At 48.3% G+C, this 16,377-nt stretch overlaps 1 pseudogene; it reads left to right on the forward strand.

Moving 5' to 3' along the window:
• The first annotated feature begins 486 nt into the window (after window positions 1-486).
• LOC130405302 (mastermind-like protein 2) lies at window positions 487-16,077 on the forward strand (annotated as a pseudogene).
• The last annotated feature ends 300 nt before the right edge of the window (window positions 16,078-16,377 follow it).

Raw genomic sequence — 16,377 nt, forward strand, 5'->3', positions numbered from 1 at the left:
TCTGTATCTCTAGTATCCTTCTTCTATCACTACTCCTTCCTTCTCCCTGTATCTCCCCTCTCTGTACAGACTCTCTCGCTCTGTATCATTTTAGGATTCTGCTGAGGGACTTTATATTAGCCAGAGAACGGACGGCCCTTTTTATCAGACATGACTTGCAGGAGAGGCTGAGGACAATCAAAGCAACCGAACAAAGTGCCGGGCAACTTTGTCGATGCATTGTACTGATTGATGGTTTGCAGTTTAAGCCGCAGTTTTATTTGCGTTGCGTGTGTGTGTGTGTGTGTGTGTGTGTGTGTGTGTGTGTGTGTGTGTGTGTGTGTGTGTTTGGCAGCCGGCACCCCCTTCCCCCCAACCATCACACACACACACACACACACACACACACACACACAACACACACACCACACACACACACACACACACACACCACACACACACACACACACACACACACACACACACCCTCCTCAGGGACAGTTAGCCATGACTGTCCTCAAGGTCAGGGCACTGGAGTGCAGCAGCAGCAGAGCAGCAGCAGCAGCAGACAGTGTGTGTGTGTGTGGTGTGTGTGTGTGTGTGTGTGTGTTGTGTGTGTGTGTGTGTGTGTGTGTGTGTGTGTGTGTGTGTGTGTGTGTGTGGTGTGTGTGGGTGTGTGTGTTGTGTGTGTGTATGCGGGCAACATGGCTGCTTGGCTGATGTCACTTTGGTTCTCGCTGTGAGGCGACGTCTGGGAATCTGCCTCCCACTGCAGTACCCCCTCTCTGTCTGTCGGTGTCTTTCACACTCTTTTACTCTTTTCTCTCTCTCTCTCTCTCTCTCTCTCTCTCTCTCTCTCTCTCTCTCTCTCTCTCTCTCTCTCTCTCTCTCGCCCTCGCGCTCTCGCTCGCCTCTCGCTCGCTCTCTCTCTCTCTCTCTCTCTCTCTCTCTCTCTCGCTCTCTCTCTCTCGCGCTCTCGCTCGCTCTCGCTCGCTCTCTCTCTCTCTCTCTCTCTCTCTCTCTCTCTCTCTCTCTCTCTCCCTCTCTCTCTCTCTCTCTCTCTCTCTCTCTCTCTCCGGTCCTTGTTCATGGTCCTTGTTCACGTTAGAAGAGAACCCTCCTAAACAGCTGATCAGTAGGTTTTTGGTTGATGAAGATGTTGGAGTGGATTGGATAGTGTTGCCTAAGGGCCGTCCTGATGCACACACAATGTGGGGAGACGTTGTGAGAGGTGTCGTTATAGAGTATTCCTAAGAACTGCCTTCTCGCTCTGCGTTTTGTATGTTGTCACTCAGAAGGGAATGGTTCAGGACAGGTTTTTTAGAATTTTTGTTAAAGGGAAAAATTCACAAAAGTCATAAAACAGGAACTCAGGCTTCAGAACATTCATTCCTTTGGATCGGAAGTTGCTTGTTGACCATTAGAGTTTGGACAGATCCCAGACCATACGCTCTGAAATTGTTTGTATGCTGTTAGCACCTCTCCTATGGAGGGAGTGTCACTCTCCGAGAGGATCCAGAGCTTTAAGCTCATGAAATGTTAATCCAGAAAAGATCTATTTTCAGGTCACTTGCAGATCTACCCAGAGGGTTTCAGAGCAGCTTTAGCCCCGCCGGCGAACCAGACACAACCGCTCTTTAATTCACTGATAAAACACAGTAGTCGTTCTGTAAACCCTCTGAACGAACACTGAAAAGAAAATACCCCGATTTCAATGATCCGACTCTAACAAAATTCCAGCGCCACAAAGCCCTTCCAGGGTTTAACAATGACCTTTTGAATGGGGAGGGGTGGGCGGGGGGGGGTGGGACGCAGCCAGCCTGCAGTCGGTTTATTAAACGAGGTCGCTACATGGAAGAGGCACGCCAGAGTTACAGGGGCAGCACATCCACTGGCCTCTTCCATTATTCATGGCCTGTTTTCCCTGGCTGGCCATCAGCCTTGAAGGAGGACGCATCTCTCTCTCTCTCTCGCTCTCTCTCTCCTCTCTTCCCCCTCTCTCTCCCCCTCCCTCTCTCGCCTCTCTCTCTCTCTCTCTCTCGCCCCTCTCCCTCTCTCTCTCTCTCTCTCTCTCTCTCTCTCGCCCTCTCCCTCTCTCTCTCCCCATTTCCATCTCTCTCTCTCTCCCTCTCTCCCCCTTTCCATCTCTCTCTTTCCCTCTCTCCCCTTTCATCTCTCTCCCTCTTTCTCTCTCACTCTCTCTCGCACTCTCCCCCTTTCCATCTCGCTCTCTCTTTCTCTCTCCCCCTTTCCATCTCTCGCCCTCTCTCCCCCTCCCTTCCTCATCTCCACACTGAAAGAAGGGGGCAGGATAGTGATAGTGCAGCGTTGTGTTTGTTCGACTCCCGGCCAAAAGGTTCAGGGTTCAAACCAGAATGTCTGTATAGTCATCCTCGAGGCGAGATGCCCCAACAAGCCTGACTGCTCCCTAATGACATGCAATAATTCACTCTAATTAAGTCTGGATGAACCAAACTGTCTGCTAATGACACTAAATAGAATCTCAAGACTGAGCGACTCACACTCTTAAACACTTCCTCTGATACATTTCCACCCTGGATCAGCTGTCTTCTGTTCCTTTATTTTTTGTTAATTGTGGTTTCACAACGCCTTTCCGTGGCACACAAAGTCCATCAGTGTTACTATACACCTAATGTTGCATTCAATCCAAATGGAAATGTGACAGCCATCTCTATATGAGATCCACAGCGATTTGTAATTATGCCTCATTAATGACTCATCAACGTCCCCATCATTGTCATCAGTGTCACCACCAGCACGCTAGCCTGCTACATCAGAGCTATAGTAATGCCCTGATTGAAACACCAGGATCGGTTTCAATACATCCCCCCACTTATGGTGTAAGCACCACACCAAGATAGTGTTAGCATCCCTTGCTTGAGTGGGCAGCACGGCAGACCATGTGACGAGTAGCAGTGCACCGTGTGAGTATTTGAAGCACACCATGCTGTCCTTAGCGTTGCACCAGGCTAGTATTATCAGCTAACCCTGCGGCAGGCAGAATAGTGAAACCTGTTCGTGCGTTGTGTGCCAGCAGGTGAAAACGACTCCCGTGTGGTACCGGTGCCCTGTAGAGTGTAGAGTTTCACCCAGTGTTTCCATGGCTGTGTTGTTGAGATGGCAGCGTCTTGCATGTCCTTGCAGGGAGCGGATCAGTCAGCTTCCCCCCCCCCGGGGCCACACACTCCACTTCTGTTAGCTCTGTGTGAGTTCAATTTAAATACTGACCACACAATCCACCGAGGGCAGTGTGTGTGCGCTACTTTGGGGGAAAACGAGTCACACACGCGCACAAACGCACACAAACGCACGCAGACACACGGACACACACGCACACAGACACAAACACACACACACAAACATCAGATTATTAATGGATCTTTATTAGCCCATGCACACACACACACGCATCATATTATTATTTAATGACTTTTCCCATATCCACACTTCACATTATTACATATTACAACAGATCGAAGTCCCAGGAAGGTAAAAGTCTGAGCTGATCATCGATCGACAGTCTGAGAGAGGTCTAGGGATGACGTTCCATGAGGCTGCGCGGCGTCCACGTTCGTTCCACCCTCCCCATCCGCGCTCAGGCAGCGGGGACGTGCTTATTAACGCGTAACAAAGACACTCGCGGGGAGGACAGATAGCAGGAGAGGTACACCCACAGCCGCGCGTTAATCAGACACTCAAACAACAAAGGAATACTCCGGCGATCTAACGAGCCGCGGTGGAGGGAGAATATCATTTATGCAAATGAAGGGGAGAACAGACAAAGGAAGTTTTATTTCCCACTGTAGTCATCCACATGAGATTCCTGTAAGGGCTCTACCATATCGCTGATATCTCCCTTATTAAACACATGTATCTTGTCTCTTCTTGTTCCAATCGGGGCCTTTTTTACGCTGAGCTGCTTAGTTTGGAGTAGTAATGTAGCCACTGCGCGTTCTTGCTGATGGTGGTGGCGTTGTGAGGGGATGATAGTTGTTGAAGTGCATAGTTTCCTTTGGTTCCAGCATATCTGGTTCAGTAGTACGAGTGGTTCCTATTAATATCACAACACAGCGATGAATTCAAGAGCGTAATTATTTTTTTAGCTTGACTGTACCATGGTAACAGTTGCTTTATGGCACTGCATTAAAACAAGGTCGTTAAGCGAGTGGAGATCTTCACATTCAGCTGTGTAGACAGAACGTCGCGGGAGCTACTTGTAAGAAGGGATTAATTTACATGTTAATGCTGAGGGATGGTTTATAAAATTCATCGCAGTGTAACTTAGATGTATCATAATGTGAACCGGCTCACTTCATGCACCGCTCGGGCCATGATTCTACACTGGCTGGACGTTGTTATAAAAACATTACGTGAGGATTACCGTTTGATTTTAATAACACAACGATGAACCGTTTTTATTTGGTTTCGTTTTAAGATAATTAGTAGGTTTGGATTAACGTTCTCTGGTCAATAACCGAATATTCGTATTCTTATGGCGCCTAGTAAATATTTGTAATATTAGATATACAGTATGTATAAGTTCTTTATATCTAATAGTAGTGTATGTGAACAACATTTCTACTCCTCTAATTGTGTATGTACATATATTAAGTATATATTTTATTTTTATTCTTATAGAAATAAATACAAATATTTATTGCTGTACTTATTGCTTCCCTATGGTCATCCGATTACTCAACCATCATAGGTCTTTTTGTAACCACAACAGTTCGTAACCACTCAGTGTACCCTTTTTTGTCTCACATGTTTGAATACACTGTAACCACATGATGTTACCATGTGAAACAATTAAGTTTGAATAAATTGATCTTAAGACAGCCGTCCTCATCCTGTCTTCTTCGTGTCCCCACAGCTGCAAGGCTCCCTGCGCAGGAAGCTCGAGGGCCACGCTCCGGGCCCCCTCCCCAAGCAGAACGGCCTCTCCTGTGGCATCTCCGGCGCTGACTTCAAGCGGGCCCGCCTGGACCGCGGGGGCCTGGGCCCGCCTCACGGCCCCTGCGGCCACAACTTCGCCCAGCCCCAGTCCCTGCAGGGACACCCGTCCTCCTCCTCCTCCTCGTCCTCCTCGGCCTCGTCCATGGACAACGTCCTGCACAGGAAGAGCTTCATGCTGCCGCCGGGCGTGGACGCCGACACCTTCAACCTGACGCTGAAGGAGATGAAGCAGGAGCCCAGCGAGGTGGCGTCCTGCGGCCAGTCCACCGCCGACATGATCTTCGACTTCAAGGAGGAGGGCGGCGGGCAGATCGACCCCGAGCTGCAGGACCTGTTCGACGAGCTGACCAAGACGGTGCCGTCGCTCAACGACCTGGAGTTCGAGAAGATGCTGAAGCAGGACGACGCCTTTGGGCTGGACCTGGAGCGGACCGGCTCCACGGGTGGTGGGGGGGGGGGGGCCCGCCGGCCTCTTCGCCCTCCTGGGGGACAAGCCCATCAAGACGGAGTTCTCCCCGACGGACTACTGCCACGCGCACGCCAGCTCGCCCCAGCTGCGGCCGGCGTCGGCGGGGCCCTCCTTCACCATGACCGGCGGGCCCCTGGCCTCCGCGTCGCCCTCCGCCCTGGGCCAGAAGCCCCCCGGCGGCCCGGCCCCCAGGCCCATGCCCTGCTGGCCCGAGGTGTCCCACGCGGAGCAGCTCAAGCAGATGGCGGCGAACCAGCAGCAGCCCAACGCCCTGCTCCACCACCAACACCCCCCACCCCCATCACCCCCACCACCAACACCACCTGCAGCACCACCAGAACTCCCCCGCCGGGATGGCGGGTTGGGCCCCCTCCGTCAACCCCCACTCCGCCGCCGGCCCCGGCTTCTCCCAGGACAAGGCCCCGCTCAACCCCCAGCGCATGGCCGGCCCGCAGGCCAAGGGGATCAACCACTGCCTCTTCAAGGCCAACGGCCACAACGGATGTGGGCGGCGGCCACCTGGACATGAAGGTCCTGAGCACCAAGCCCACGTTGCACTTCAGTCCCAAGGTGGCGACCTCGCCCAACGCACCCATGTCCGTGATGACGGGCGCCCTCAACAAAACCTCAGTCCAGCAGCAGCAGCAGCAGCAGCAGCAGCAGCAGCAGCAGCAGCAGCAGCAGCAGCAGCAGCAGCAGCCGCCGCCGTCGACCCCGGGTCAGAACCAGAACCAGCACCACTACCAGACCTCCCAGATCCCGGGGCCGGGGTCCCAGTGTCTGCAGCAGAAGGCCCTACCTCAGCACGGACCTGGGCTACATTTCAAACTGGCCCAGCGGCAGGTAAGACCCCGCAGGTTTCCCTGTGCACTAAACAATCCTCACATCATGACTGATGGCCTGGTCGTGGGTAGAAAAGAACCGACAAGCAGTGTTTTAAGATCTATGTCTGGCTGGTCGATCTAAAGTCCGAACCCAAATCAGGCTGATTCTGGTTTACGAAGACAATTTGCTTCCTTGCAAAGATATGTTATTACCTTCTGTCATTGATTGTCTTAGTATTTTCGATTACTATAATGAGGTAAGAAAGTGTGAAGTATAACATGTTACTAGAATTCTAGTAAAGCAATACATAGACAGAGGAAAATACAAAGAGAATACATTTACTTTAAAAGTAGAACGTTGCAGCACACAACCACTGTAGACAGTACTGAGGTAACAGGATGCATATTTCACGCAGTAATAGGATACCAAGCAGAGTGTGTCACCTCGGTGTTTGCCAACATGCATGGAGCAGTTGTGCAGCACAGCAGCTGGATTATTGGCGCCACTGCAAGGCACGAGACACTGCCTCGCTGGGCCGGGCTACCTTGAAAGGAGATTGTTAAATCTTAATGGGCTCCCCTTGTTAAAAAAAAATGGTTAAATCTTTCTTTTGAAGATATTCAATTTGGTTTTATTTAGAAACATGTCATTGCCCCCCCCACTGCTCCACCCTCAGTTGTTAGATTGTCATTGTTGGAAGTGGAGATATATTTTGGAAGAATACAGACCACTAAAAAGTGTTAGAATTGTGTTAGAATTATTAAAAACACATATTGTGTGTGGCATTTGCTCATGAATGGCTTTAGACTATATGAAGGAATAGAGTAACTACATTTTCAAACTCCCAAACCGGGACCCTTAAGTGCACTGTGCGTTCACGCTTGTGCACATGTTTGCGCTCGGCAAAAGTCCCCTGCTGAGATTCCCATTTCAGATCACTGTCACCGGCATTTGACTCTCTAGAGTAGGGCGCAACTGTGCTAGTTCCCGCTCGTAGCAACCGCTTATGGTTGGCCGTCTTAATATGATCTTTTATGTCTGCATTTCCACCGCGCGTGACCAAAATTGTACTCTTGCAGCGTCGGCAGAATACAGAATTTTCTTTGCTGGCTATTTCCTAAGAAAAGTGCAAGCCTTCTAGAGGTCTACTGACAGACTGCCAGACAGAGTCTAAAGCATCAAAGGCTAGCAGCAGACTTTGATTGATTGAAATGGATACAGACAATCAGTGATGAAATTGTGGTGCAATGTTTATGTTTTTTGATTGGGTTAGGTAATAATGAGTGGGAAAGAGGATGATAAACGCTGAAAACAAGTATATTGTCGTTATTATATTTAATTGTGGTGAATAGCGGGACAAAATAGGGACAATTTAGTGTTTAATAGATATGTTGGGCAACCAGGTGAAAATGTCAGGTGAACCGGGACGTTGGATTAACGTATGTAGGTAGCATAAAGAGAAAAGTAATAATTGGAAAGCAGCCCAAAGATTGGATTTTTTAAAAACAGAAACAACAGTATCATGAAACCTAGGCGATGGGATGGCTACAAATTGCTGACTTAAAAAACTGTGTTTGCACTGACATTAAAGGCAGTAAATTGAACATCAGCGACGTGCCCTCGCACATCTGCACAATGCACACGCACACCAGAACAGTGCACATGCACATCAACATACGTGCACATCACACACACCTCAGCACTGCTACTGGGAAAAAATTGCAGGGCACTGCACTTCTCCTACATGTTCCCGCCTTTTCCCTAGCTCGCGACCTTCCCCGCCGAAACTCGGGAGAAGGAACAATGTGCTGCTGTTAGCTTGCGGCGGTCGTTCTCCTTGCTACTGCCCTAGCTAGCTGCTTCCCGCGACTCCCTTGAATATTCATTTCCTCTGCTTGCATCCCGCATTGACTGTGACACAGATTGCCAGCGCCGGCTGGATTAACATGCAGGACTTCTAATTCTCTGGCTGTCACGGTGGCTTCCCGTCAGGCCCCAGATATGCGCAGCGGGGTTTGCTAATTGGAAGTTGTTAGCTACAAGGGACAAGCGGAGGAAAATGACGGTAATCTGCTTAGCTGTGTACTGGAGGTTCAAGCACTGATTTGTTATGATTGAGGAGGCTCTCCCCCAACTCCCTATTCTCCCTCGCTCTCTCTCTCTCTCTCTCTCTCTCTCTCTCTCTCTCTCTCTGTCTATGTCTCCATCTCTGTCTCTCTCTCTGTCTCCCTCTCCTAAGAATGGTATCTCTGGATGCCTTTGTTTATAGATCAAAAAGATCATTTGTGTGCTGATCACACTTTTTAAACCTCTGCTCGACTGTATGAAGTAACATAAAACACAAACGGTTTGACCAAGACAAAAAAAAGAGCATGGATGCTTTCTTTTTTTACTCTGTAGGTTATGTTAAGGTTATGATTTTATTTTTCGTTTGACCTCATAGTATCATTATACTTGAGCAATAGGGTAACAATCCCTCTGAAAAAAATTCATGAAAGCATTTGAATGAAGAACACTTATCTGTAATATAATTCAGCTGGACTACTGCGGTCTTACCAGGGTCAAATTGCTAAATAATCACTATAAAGATAGTAGTCAATTTGTTATAGCCTATATAATAGTAAATAAATGACTACTACCTAAATACAATCAAAGGCATAAACAGTACTTGGTTTAAAAATGTATGTGGACACACAAATTGGACTGAGCCGCAAAGTTGAATTATCAATCAAGATTATTGCACAGGACATATCTGTCTCGAATCCCCACCGTGACCAAAGAGATGCCCATGGATGCCGCAGTATTACAGGCCTATTGTAGATCAATCATTATGTGTGGTTGTTTTGCCCTTAGCCTCCTCTCAGCAGTGCGGCGTGGACCATATGGTTTTATGAAGAGCTGTAGTTTTATAAAATATGCGGGTTGCCCAATGTACACACACACACACACACACACACACACACCACACACACACACACACACACACACACACACACACACAACACACACACACACACACACACACAAGCTCTCTGCATCCACTTCACTTACACAAGGCTTAAATACAAGCCAGCAAATTCACAATGAAGCAGTCATCATAGCATTGAACAAAGGATAATAAACACATAGATAGGCATATTGTACTGACAGTTTTTGCCATACACACACATTACATATTTGTAAATCATATTCGTGAGTGTGGTGTGCTACATACAGCAATTTCTTTTATCGGACTCCACATGTTTGCATTAATAATGTGAACATAAACATAGGAAAGCTTAGAAAATATCTGGATTCCCAAAAGACAAACCAGCAGCCAACTGAAGACAGCCAGCTGACTTATTCTCAAAGTATTTTTCCAACAGGCTAGCACTAGCATAGCCCCATGGCTCACTAATCCTGCTAAAATTATATTTTGCTAATGCATAGACCTACAGGCAGTGTGACTATGGTGAAATATAATTGGCTAATGCACTGGGATGATACCATAATAGCTTCTAGCATTACATCATGTTAGCATAATTTCCATACTAGCCCATAGGTCTCCACCAGACAGTGTGCTAGGGTTAAATACTGGGCTAAATCACTAGCATAACATCATGTTCCACACAATGTTAGCACTGTGCTAGTATGTTAGCATAATAGCTATGTTAGCCCATAGACCTCCACCAGGTTCTGTCACTGTGGCTAGGGTTAAATACTGGGATTACCCACAACAATAAAACTATCCATAAAATAAATGCATGATGTTAGCACTGTGCTAGTGTGACATAATATTCGCATAATAACCATGCCAGCCTCTAGACCTCCTCCAGGAAGTGTGGCTTATGTACTAGCATAGCATCATGTTAGCATAATAAGCACAACTTGTATGCTAACATGGGGCTACGCTAGTGTACAGAGCTGCAGGCAGTGTGGCTAGGGTTAAATACTTGGCTGTTTCACAGAGGGCGGCTCGCAGAGGGGGCAGCAGAAGTATCTTCCCACAGTGAGTTGAATTAGTAATGGGTGGAAATAAAGGGACCCCAGTGGTGATCTAATCCCCCCGATGTAGCACCAGCTAACAACATAGTTCCCTTCCTTTCTGCTGGCTTTTAACTATACCCTATGGGCCCTTGTTCAACTGGCGGCAATCTTGGTCCTCGCAGCGATTGTGGGATCTAGCCTTCTATTCCCCCAACCCAGCTAGCGTTTGAAAGCAAGATCGCCACTAGGTGAATAAAACCCTAGGGCAGCGGGCTAACGGTGGCTAATGTTGCTTCAGTTTGCTGGTGGGGAAGAACGTAAAATGAGTGAATCCAGTTTTAGTAGCAACAGACAAAAATGCTCAACAAATGTAGAGGAAGATATCCAGCTGGATGTGTTGTGTTCTCTCAGAATAAACCTCCCAGCGTTGCTTGTCATGTTGGCAGCCCAGTTGTTGTTGTTGTTGTGTAGATTGCTCTGGGCTCATTTTAGAGAGAGAAATAAGCTTTCTTTTACATCTTGTACCATGTTTCTTAACGGCTCCAGCTGAATTAGTTACAATGAAATGTGTTTTTTAATTTTAATGACCAACAACTCTATTCACTCTTTGCCTGCCACAGATATCCCCAACAAATTAGTCAAGTTTGGCTTAAGGAGATTTTGTTTTTGTAATCGACTGAGGTAGTAATGCCCTCATATACATATATGCACACTGTTCTTGCACCACCCATTGTCACTACGGCAACGGGGAGGGGAGGGGCCCTGGGGTAGTGGGAATGATTGGGTTGGGGTGGTGGTTGTGGGAGAGGGGTGGGAGGGTGGATTGTGGGGTCAGTGTGACTGCGGTGCCCGTGAAGGGAGCGCTTGTTTCCTGGGAAAGTGAGCCGGGGCCAAGTCCAGATGCCGAGGCTGTCCCTGGGGACGGTGTAGCGCTATAGAGCTGCAGGATGTAGAGAGAGAGGGGGAGTGGGGGGGGAGTCAGACACAGAGAGGGAGCGAGAGAGATACAGAGAGAGCAGGAAACAGAGAGAGGGAGACAGAGAGATACTCAAGCACAGAGAGAGAAGGACAGACATGAAGACTGAAAGAGAGAGAGAGAGAGAGAGAGAGAGAGAGAGAGAGAGAGAGAGAGAGAGAGAGAGAGAGAGAGAGAGAGAGAGAGAGAGAGAGAGAGAGAGAGAGAGAGAGAGAGAGAGAGAGAGAGAGAGGCACACTGACAGAGAGAGAGAAAGGGGGAGAGAGAGAGAGAGAGAGAGAGAGAGAGAGAGAGAGAGAGAGAGAGAGAGAGATACAGAGAGAGCAGGAAACAGAGAGAGGGAGACGGAGAGATACTCAAGCACAGAGAGAGAAGGACAGACATGAAGACTGAAAGAGAGAGAGAGAGAGAGAGAGAGAGAGAGAGAGAGAGAGAGAGAGAGAGGCACACTGACAGAGAGAGAGAAAGGGGGAGAGAGAGAGAGAGACTGACAGAGAGAGCGAGAGAAAGAGAGAGAGGCAGGATCTCTGTCAGCTGCCTGTGTTCACGTCTCTCCCTCCTCTCCCCTTCCCTCCCCGTCTCTCTCTCTGCCCAACATGTGGGACTCATTTACAGCGGGGACTAGCTGACGACCTAGTCAGAAGATGAAGAATACACACACACACACGGCATCCATGACACATTTGAGATGACATAGGGAGAGCAAGATAGATAGAGAGACAGTGGGAGAGAGCGGCACTCACACTAAGACACAAGGAAAACAAAACTCTTGTGGTTTGGGGGAAGATTGGTGGTGGTGAGAGAGGAGTTGGTGTTGGTGTTTTCTTCCAACAAAGAGCCCATCAGATTTGGTCCAAACAGTTAAAAGATTCTCACGGTGGCTTGGAGAGGAATGAAGTGAAGCGAACCAGGGCCGGTATTGTGACCAACTGTTTGGACACGGTCAGTCACCACCACCGAGCCACCTCATTGGCCAGATGGGGGGCCAACCAGCCGCTGGCTGCCAGTGTTAATGTTCTGAATAAATATTGGCCTCTGACGTCTCGGATGTTTGTTTTCATATTTATCCCTGCTCCTATTCTGTCCCCACTGTGCGGTTAAGCGAGAACAAGCGTAACAACCAACAGTTTGGCGAGTTTTTCCCAGGTCTTTTATCATCCCTGATTACAGCAGTTTGGAGGGTTTGGATACCTACACACTGGAATCTGATTTATAACATTACTTTTTATTTGAATTTCTATCAGGAGCCTAATGTGGTCTCCCCTTATTTAATCAAATCTCTTATCGCCCTTTTCATCGAAACTGTTTCAACACTGTGACTAATAATTATAGGTGTGTGCGTGTGTGTTGAAATGAGTGCAAATTTAATGCCAGAGAGCAGATGCTTGTAACAGCAATCCCACCGTTCCCACGTATTAGACCAATGCCTTAGGGGGTAAAAAAAGATTTATATTGTTATCAGAGTGAAACACAAAGGCTTAAACACACAGTATCCCTCCATCTGGTAAAACTACCTGGAAATCCGCACTTTGGCCAGGAGGAGTCGTTGGACACAGAAATCAGTTTAGACATTTCTGTTGTCTAATGGCGTGTTTTATGAGCCACAGAGTTTTTTTAAGTGGGCTTGTCACGTCAAGCGTAACTCATGAATGAGGGTCAACGAGCACTGGTTAAACGCAGGCTGTGTCGAGCTCCCACAGCTCCCCATGTCTCTTATATTCCTCCCACTCTCTTTAGACACAATCATCAGGGGAAACGTAGGCCTTGAAAAGGACTCCACAAACCCCCCCCCCCCCCACCTCCGGAAAATGAAAGCCTCTTTTCTGGGTCTTCCCTGTTCTTCTGCGGAGGGAGGAGGAGGGAGTAGCCCGTACCACAGTATGAACACTGAATGGCATCATTGACACGGTTCACCTGTTTATGGTGAATGTCCGTCCTCTAGTGGTGGGACTTTGTAATTGCGTTTGCACTTTTGTGCGGCCGCAATTGTGTTAATCTTCCCACCGTCCACCTGGCTTTCTGGCGCAGCGCCAGAAGCAAGCGTAGCAAAGCAAACCGGGGAAAAGTGCCGATGTGAAAGTAACGCAACGTTGTGTTTCTCTATTTCTCCGTCTCTTATCTTAGGGTATTTCTCCTGGACCCCGGCTGCCCATTAACGGCCAGTCTCAGGCACAACAGCGACCTCTGGTGGCCATCGGACAGCAGAAAAGCCCCGCCAAAACCCCGGTTCTGCAGCGACAGCTCAACCAATCGCTTCACCCGCTTGGCGAGGCGGTAAGAGAAAAAAAAAAAAAAAAAAAACGACAGTCAGCTTAAAATTGCCGTGTTCCCTACAGAGCTTGTGAATCATAGTTTGTATTTAAAGGAGTATTAACTCTCCTATACTGTCGCAGTCAAGACAGTTTGGTAATGGAACGTGTCCGTCTTTTTCGTAGCCTTGACAGAAACAAGTTGTGTATTTTAAATCTTTAACAGATTTCTTCAACCTCTTAAAATATTTGAGAAGAGGTCCGTCATTTCCAAACAGTTTTTAATCCTTTTTCTCGCCTCCTTGTTTTGGTGCCTCAGGACAAAGACAATCCACAGGACCAGTTCAGCAGGCACCTAACCCGACCGCCACCGGACTACAAACAGACCAGGAGCCTGGGAGGAGGACCACCTGGGACCCTCTTCACAGGTACAGACAGACCTCTTCTGGACCACCCTTTTACCTGCTGGACCTAACCCTAACCCTAACCTGACCCTAACATTAACCTCTCAGTAGAACCTCTGACAGTCTATGCGAGAGATACAGGATTTGGTATAGCTAAATCCTTTTTAGTTGTTTGCCAGAGCTTTAATTCTGGGTCTTCAAAGCTTTTTTACAGCGAGTTTCTTGTGCAACTAATTTAGGAGCAGGCATTAGGGGAATCTTTCTCAAGCAATGGGAACACTGGAGCAAGAGTATACACAGAAAACGTTGTGTGTTGATGTGCGTGTTCCTTTTCGTTAAAGGTATGAACCCCTCCCAGTCCATGAGCAACGGTCCTGACACCGGCCTTCCACCCATGGCCTGCCACTTGCCCCACAACCCTGGCCCCAAGATGAACCCCGCACCGGGGGACAGGAGGTTCGGTGTGGGCGGCGGAGGTCTTCCAGGCCCCTGTCTCGGGCCCTTCCAGCCGCAGACCAACCAGCACCGCATGGGACTCGCAGGCGCTGCCAACAAGCCCCGCCTCCAGCGGCCTGGCGCCCAGGGAAGTCCCTTCTCCATGAACGGGGCACCGCCCTCCAGGCCCTCCCTCGACCAGCAGGCCCCGCCTCCAGGCCCCGGTTCGGGGCTTGCGGGGCTGCTGTCGGGGGTCAATGCGGCCTGGCTCCCGGGGATGAAGCAAGGCCAGGGCCAGGGGGTGGCTCCCGGGCTGGGTGGTGGCGGTGGTGGTGGTGGTGTGAGGAGGCTCACCAACCCACCGCCCCCACACGGCACCAAGCTGGACGGGTCATCGAACCATGCATACCAGCAGAGGCACACCGGCCCGCCCAACCAGGTGGCACCAGACATGGGCCCGCTCCTCGCTATGAACCCCGCCCTAAGAAACAACCTGCCCCCCAGAACCAACCAGCCCATCCCGGGGAACCCCAGCCAGTCCTCCCCGGAGCAGAGGGTGCCGGCCGGGAACTTCTCGGGGGCAAGCCCGTCGCCCGGTACCTACCAGAACAACCGGGTCAACCGGCTGACCTTCGACTTCCTGCCCGAGGGGGACAACACGGTGCCGGGCATCAACACAGACTCGGACTTCATCGACTCCCTGCTCAAGTCGGGCTCAGGGAACGACGACTGGATGAAGGACATTAATCTGGACGAGATCCTCGGGGGTCACTCCTGAACCTCGGAGTCAGGGTATGGGAGAGGCGGACCCCCCGTCGTTACCTAAAGGGTTGTCTCACATGTCAGACCGTAGGTGACCTGTCTGAAGTCTGATGGAAGACCAGCTCAAAACGGGTTGCTCCCTTTTCTCTCACTTATTTTTTTTTTTGGACCAATCATGTTGCTGGAGACATCTTTAAGCATGTGATTGGATATTAACAGCGAACCTGGACTCGGCCATCGCTCGGAAGAAAAACTGTCTGTTATGGTTTCAAATGAACTGGACTGGCAGACTGGCCACTGTAGAAATACATTAATAAAATCCTTTCCAGAAAACGTTGTCTACTTAAGTGAATCACTTTTTCTACGGTAAAATATCTCCAAGGCGTAACGCCGCCCCTCCAGTTGTTGGTTTCCCAGCCCAGGCTCTGTACTGTCTCCCCCCAGAAGTTCTGCTATACCATATGCCGTAGGACTGCTGGACCTATTTTGCGTGAGAGAGTTACATTTGTAAATTATGTTAAAAAAATATTTTTTTTATAAACTAATTGTATTGTTTGCTATCCAAGTAACATGTTTTGTATGTATTGCCGTGAAGTCGTATTCTCTCTGTGGTTCTCAGGTCTTTTGTTCTGGGGAAGATGACAGAGAAAAAGAGTTTTGTCACGGTGGCCATATTTGTAGTCTTTGTGCCCATGTTGTGGTTCATAGATAGAGGATACAATAACAAATGCAAAGACAGTGGGGGTGAAAATCATTGCTGTATTCTTTAAAAACCTATTCTTGCATTATTGAGCGTTGTTTCCGTATAAGCATCCAATATATATAGCATGATATTAACCTAAAACATTTTTCTTTTGTTTATATATCATGTACAGTATATCTTGACACATAATTATTTTCCTACTTATTCTTCAAACTTTTCATCTGTGGTAGATTTTGATGCAAATAAAGAATTGTAACCATTTGATTTCTTCCACATAATATTTAATAAATATTGGGATATTGTAATTTGTGTAATTAATAAAGTTGATTGAAAAGGTGTCTTTTCCATGCAAGATGATTCTTTATCCTTGTAGCATCAATATAATTTATATTGGTGTAGTGGTTACAAAATTACAATGAATGTCCTTTACTACGTTAGATCTAAATTTTACTAATGTGCTTAATTAATTAATTGATTAATTTAGTCTAAATTCACTGGGGAATCATAAAACATCAATGGGTGTTTGTGGATGATGCCTGGTTTAAGCAGCCTCACCTGCAGTGTAGCAATGCACATGCTACACGCCACCAAGGTAGTCACCAAAGTCCAACTAGGTGACATTTACTGGGCTC

Source organism: Gadus chalcogrammus, chromosome 16 (genome assembly GCF_026213295.1).
Source record: "Gadus chalcogrammus isolate NIFS_2021 chromosome 16, NIFS_Gcha_1.0, whole genome shotgun sequence".
Taxonomy (NCBI): Eukaryota; Metazoa; Chordata; class Actinopteri; order Gadiformes; family Gadidae; genus Gadus; species Gadus chalcogrammus.